The 6,000-nt window shown below is 58.3% G+C and overlaps 1 protein-coding gene across 1 annotated transcript in view; it reads left to right on the top strand.

The window, feature by feature from the left end:
* Window positions 1-1,017: 1,017 nt before the first annotated feature.
* The window catches only part of LZTS3 (leucine zipper tumor suppressor family member 3), a 55,954-nt gene continuing 50,971 nt past the window's right edge, over window positions 1,018-6,000 (top strand). The window contains exon 1 of the mRNA XM_037387852.1: window positions 1,018-1,198. The gene's annotated coding sequence lies outside the window, so the exon portion shown is untranslated. The remainder of the gene's footprint in view (window positions 1,199-6,000) is intronic.

The following is a 6,000-nucleotide window of genomic DNA, read 5'->3' as shown; positions in this document are numbered from 1 at the left end:
GTGGTGTAACCCCTGCACGTCCATGGAAGGGGCCAAAGGGGAGAACGGGAGCTCAGCAGTATGTGCTGCAGGACGTAACCCTGCAGCAGCAACCCCAGCGCTGGGGTAAAGCTGGGAGCAGGAACACGGGCCACCAACACTTCCATGTGTGGGAGCTCTGCTCCATGGACAGCATCATGAGGTTTTTCTTTTCCTTTTCTCTCTGGCACCTCTGATTTTCCTTGGAGATGGCAGCTCCACGCTAGGTCACTGTCGGGAGCTGCCCTGCCTTCAGTGTGAGTCCTCGGCCAAATCTGTGTGCCATTTGCGTGTCCCTTTTCCAGCTAATCTGTCTAAGAGGGAGTTTGGAGAGTTTGCCCCCTCTGCTAGCTTAAGCCCTTGGCCTCTCCATGGGGTGGGAAAAGCAGCTTTCATCTCCCACATAAACCTTATTTCCCCACCCCATCCCTGCTGGACAAGCCCCAGCGTTCAGGCTGTGCTACCCCAAAGGGAGCCCTCCTCTGGGAGCTGGAGGGCAACCAAGGACCAAAATGGCTTTTTCATGGTCTCAAGGTGGACATCGGCAGACAGACACCTCCCAGCCCCAGCTGCACGCTGAGGGGCTGCCCGTGCCCCTCAGACACCCTACACCTCCGCTGACCCACTGCATGGAGCGTCACCGGGGCTCAGCTCTGTTGGGGGGACTCTTGTTTTTGGGGGGTGAGGGTGATGAGACACGGCAAGGCTGTGGGGGACCGGGCCAAGGCACCACCGGACCCCCAATGTCCCCTGTCCCAGAGCCTGGGGGAGGAAGGTGGCAGGGTGGGGGCGGGGGGGCCATGCGGCATCCCATCATCCCCGGGCACAGGGCCATGGTCTGACCCGGCAGACCCCTGTCCTGGGGGGCTGGCGAGGGAAGAGTTAAAGGGAAGGCGAGCAGATCCTCCCTCCATCCTTCCCTTCCTCGCTGTTAGGCTGCTGTTTTAACAGGGGGTGGGGTCGGGGCTGGCCGCCGTTTGCCGCAAGAAGGGGGGGGAAACGTGGCTGCGAGTGTGTGTCCGTGTGTCTCTGTGTGTGTGTTGGTGACAGATGACAAAATGAGATGAGACCCCTCGGACGGGAGCGGCCACCCGGCTGCGCAGCCTGATTGCCAGCCTGGTCCCTGCCCACCGCTGCCCAGCGCCGGGGACCGGCCCGAGCCCCAGCATCCCCGCCAAGAGTAAGGCTGGGGGGGGGGAACTGGGGGAACTGGGAAGCCGTACTGGGAGGCGGGGGATGTGGGACAAGCTAGGGGGTGACAAGGAGCGGAGAGGGGGGTTGTCCCCTGAAGGTGGGAGATGTGGGGTGCACAGAGAGCAAGGTGGGGGACCTGATGCTGGAGCTTGGCTTGCCAAAGCCTCCCCGCCCCAGATATAATTTGTTTGGGGGAGGGGGGAGATTTTGGGGAGGGGGTGGGTGGGTGGAGGATGGGCTGCCAGCGCCGATTTCTGGTGTGACGGAGCGGAGGGAGGCTTATTTGTGCCTAAAGTCGCAGCTGCCTGGATTTGGCCCCGCGGGGCCGTTTTTGGATATGACAGCACCCAAAAATAGAGTGCAAGGCAGGGAGGGCGAGGGGGGGCAGACCTGTTTGCCAGTGCTTAGCAGGATCAGGTTATTCCCCCACACCCCCCCACTCCCCTTTCCCTTCCTCAGCTTCTTTTATTTATTTCTTTATTTCTTTTGCGGTGATGTCAGGGAGGGGAGCGGTGGCTGGGGATGGGGGGTTGGATTCAGGCGAAGGAGGTTGCTGGCGGTGGAGTGATTAACGTGCAGTTGCTGGGAATTATGTCATCTGCCTCGGTGCTGGGTGGCCCTCGCCCAGCAGCAGCGGGGAGGGAGGGAGGGACGACATGGGGGGACGTCACGACATGGGGCTCCCTGCTTGGGACTTCACCCGAGGCAGCACTGATGCCTCCCCGGCTTTGCGAGGACGTGGGCATCGAGCGTTCCCCAAAACCCCTTGCAACCCCCAAGCCATGGGTGCATGCTGGCAGGGCTGTGGGTGCACAGCCACCCTGCAGCCCTCTGCCTCCTGGGGTGCCCAGGCCCACGGGCTCCAGCCCCACACAGGAGAGGAGCAAGTTGCTGCTCTTCCTGCTGGCTCGTCCCACTCGTTGGCCCAGCGGCCGGGTTTGGAGCAGCTGGAGAGGGTGTTGTGATGAAGGAAGGATGAAGGCAGGCATCCCCTCTGCCAGCTCCCCCGGAGCCAGCAGGGCTGGAGCTGCTGCACTGCAGCAGAGAGCCCCATCTGGGGATGCAGGTGTGCCTGGAGGGGAGCGCAGGGACCCCCTCTGCCCCCTACTCTCACTCCTCAGAGCTGAGGCCAGAGCCTGGGGACTTGTGGCTGCAAGTCGCCCCCCAGGCTGGCTTGTCCCTCTGCTCCAGAGGGGAGCGTCAGGCTGCTGGATGCTCCACAGCCTCCCGAGCATCCCCCCGGGCATCCCCTGCCCCTTCCCTGTGGGGAGCTGGGGAAGGAGGACAAGGCCTGCCAGCTAAGCCAGGCATGGGGCCCCGCTGTGCATCAATACCCTCTTCCCTCTGCTCCGCATCCCGTGCAACCCCATGCAGCCCCGTGCAGCCCCATGCACCCCCATGAAATCCCATGCAGCCCTGTGCAGCCCAACGCACCCCATGCAGCTCCATGCAGCCCCGTGCAAGCCCCATGCTGCCTCATGCATGTTGTGCAGCCCCATGCAGCCCTGTGCAAGCCCCATGCAGCCTTTTGCATGCTGTGCAGCTCCATGCTCCCCACACAGAGCTTCATGCAGCCCCCATGCACCCCACGCAGCCTCACACACCTTGTGCAGCCCCATGCAGCCCTATCCTACCCCATGCAGGTCCACACAGCCTTATGCACCCCGTGCAGCCCTGTGCAACCCATGCAGCCCCATGCAGCCCTGTGCACTGTGGCAGAGGGTCAGGCAGGGAGAGGAGCAGGCAGATGCAAGCAGGAGGGCTGCAGGGAGATGCAGAATGGAGGTAGGAGGGGTGGACAGATGCTGTAGTGGGGCCACGCTGGCATTTTCTGCCCCATGTCGCAGTACATCAGAGGAGTGATGCCAACAGTTTCTTTAATACAAGCTGGGAGTCAGCAAGCACAATTTGAGCCAGGGGATGGCACTTGCCCTGTGGGATAACCTTTGGCAGCTCCCTTAGCTCTTCTGTGTTCTGCTTTCAACAACCTCAGGCACATCCTTCATCCTTAAACCTGCTTGGGCAGCGGATTATGCCAGCAGATGAGCCCTCAAGGGAGGTGCTGGCATTAAAAGACAGTGCAGGATCTCAAAGCACCCCCAGTCTCAAGCAGCCGGGGGTGGGAGGCTCCTCCATCACGTGTGGTTCGTTCACCCGTCCTCTCTCCACGCAGGGAACCGTGCGCCGTGCGGTTTGTTTATGTGTGGCCCTGGTTCGAGCGGCGATCTGCCGTGGCTATATATAGCATGCAATGCTGTCATCCGAGTTCAGCCTGGCTGGGGAATTTATTTTCTGCAAAGGTTGGGAGGCAAATGGTCTGAGAACAGACGTGGAAATGCCAGAGTGGTGTGATTCCCTGTCCGTGCTCCCGCAAGGGAACGGGGCATGTTGTCCTGAGTGTTGGCCTTGCAGTGACAATGGGGCAGAGCAGGAATGTGTGGAGGGGCTGAAATTTCTCCCGTTGGCTCCCTGCAGCAGGGATGGGCATTTAAAAAGCGATGCAGCAGTGTGCATGGCTGCATGGGCTCCGTAGAGGAACGAGACTCCCTCCTCCTTGAACTCTTTGCTGGGTCACTGGGCTGATGGCTGGAGGGACCAATGCCCAGCCCCCAGATCTAAAAGCAGGAGGTACAAAAGCATCTGAAAGTCCAACAGCTGGTTGCGAGAGCCTAGGTATTTGGGAGACAGTAGCAGCTTGTCCTACCAGCGATGAGACTGGGAGAGCTCCAGCCTCCATGGGAGCTGCAGCATCAGCCCTGGGCACCCGCCGCAGCAACCATCGCAGGGGCATCACCATGTTGTGGTGCACCATGAGGGCACCTCTTGGTTGCCCATCCTTCCACAGAAGAGAAAAGATGGTCCCCTGCCTTAAAAAAAAAAAAAAAAAAAAAGAAAAAAAAAAGAAAAAAAAAGGCAGTTGGGGAGGGTGGTTTCCAAAATGCACTGTGAAAACCACATTGCATCAGCAGCCAGGGGCACTTGCTGCATGATAACGCAGTGTGGAGCTGGAATCTGGATAAACTGGGCTGCAAAAAGTTTCTGAAGGGAGTTATGTCCTGACAAGGAAGCTTAAGAGTTAAGAGGGTGTTGCTGGAGCTGTTGCAGGGCTTAAAATCTGCTTTCTCATGAGCGGGAACTGAGCACACCAAGGAAAGCCCAGCCATGCCTGGGGCTGTCAGAGAAATCCAGCAAACAAAGGGTGAAACGAGGAGATTTCTTGTTTCCCTTCGGAGGATCTTTCCCCATTAGTCATTCTTGTCACAGGAGCTGGCAAACACGGTTATTATTTGAGGGATCTGAAAGTGAAATGGAGGCACATGTCCAGGAGCCCAGACGTCCCTGCCCCGCCAGCCAGGGACAGCAGGCAGGGACTCCCCCCAGCCCCTCCAGCTCACCCACACTTCTCCACTATGGGTAAAGCCTTTATACCCCACACCGGGTCACTGGATTCCTCCTTTGGTTGTGCTTTCTGCAGCCTGGGAGTCCTTTTCATGCAGGACTTGGTGGCACCAGGAGCCACAGGTAGGCTGTGATGCTCCACCCTGGAGGTAGTCGTGGTCCAAGCTCTTTGAGACCCTGCAATAAGCCAGGTGGTTCCCAGCAGGGAGCAACATGCTCCCAAAACTCAGCTCTCCCATTGCCCTGCAGCCCCAGACACCATCGCAAGGGGAAAGGACCACACTGACACCCCTCATTTTTTGGATTTTTGCCTTTTCCCGCTGTTCCTGTGGGAACACATCTTGGTGGGGTGAGGGGTGAGAAGGACATGTCTTCTGAGACCCTCACAGTGGTGGCCCCAGAACAGGAGGGGACCCGGCAGGGAGAGCACAGCCAGGAGGAGGTTCACCTTCCGAGGGGACAAGAAGGTCCACGTAGCTCCTTAAACAGCAAGGAAAGCAAAACCAAGTGTTAAAGCAGCTGGCTGGAGCCAAGAGCTCTCCTGGCAGAGGGAGCTGAAAGTCCCCTTGACCCAGCAGAGGAGCTGCAAAAGCTCCTGCTTCATCTCAGTGGAGCTGCTGCAAGGCTCCCCATGATCTCAGCTGAGTTTCCCCCTTGCAAAATTGTTTTTGCATTGAATATGTGGAACCTGCTGGTTTTACCTGGCTCCTGAGCCAGAAAGATTAATTTTTTCTGGGCCTTACTAGAGTTTGACCCGAGATGAGACCTGGTGGGCAGGTCTCTTCCCTCTGCCTCCTCCCCACTGACTGCTGCCATGGCTGAAATCTTCCTCCTTACGTGCATGCATTGAGTTTTGGAGTGGTCACAGGGGCTGGAAACATTTTGGGTTTTCCTTTGGATTAAAGTAGGAGGGGTCATGGGATAACGTGACTCCAGCAGCTGGAGCCTCACTGGAGCATGTAGACCATGACCAGCTTTTGTGCACAGAAGGATCCAGGACATCTACACCTACAGCAGCCTGGGCTAGCTCCGAGATCAGAGAAACCCCCGCAGCCCCCAGCAGTTGGAAGTTATGGGATTTATTCAGTGACCTGAGCTTTCCCTTTTACTCCAGGTTGGTTGTTTTTTTCTGGTTGCTTTCTGAGTGCCTGCGTGCTCTTTAGCATCCTCTGGCATCCTACCCACTCCCACCACCCACCCAACAGTCACCTCCAGCCTTTAGGTCCTCAACCGGTCCGAGTAGGTGCTGCTGGAGTCTGAACTTCAGCATTTATCAATGCAAAACGAACTCACACGCCTTACCCTCACACCAGCATGGAGACAAACAAGCCTCCCTTTTTGGGGGAGCAAATCCTGACTGCGGGCCAGCGAGATGGTCCAGGTTTAGAC

Source organism: Falco rusticolus, chromosome 1 (assembly GCF_015220075.1).
Source record: "Falco rusticolus isolate bFalRus1 chromosome 1, bFalRus1.pri, whole genome shotgun sequence".
Lineage (NCBI taxonomy): Eukaryota > Metazoa > Chordata > Aves > Falconiformes > Falconidae > Falco > Falco rusticolus.
The sequence above is the reverse complement of the archived record's forward strand: the minus strand, read 5'-3'. Positions and strand labels throughout refer to the sequence as shown.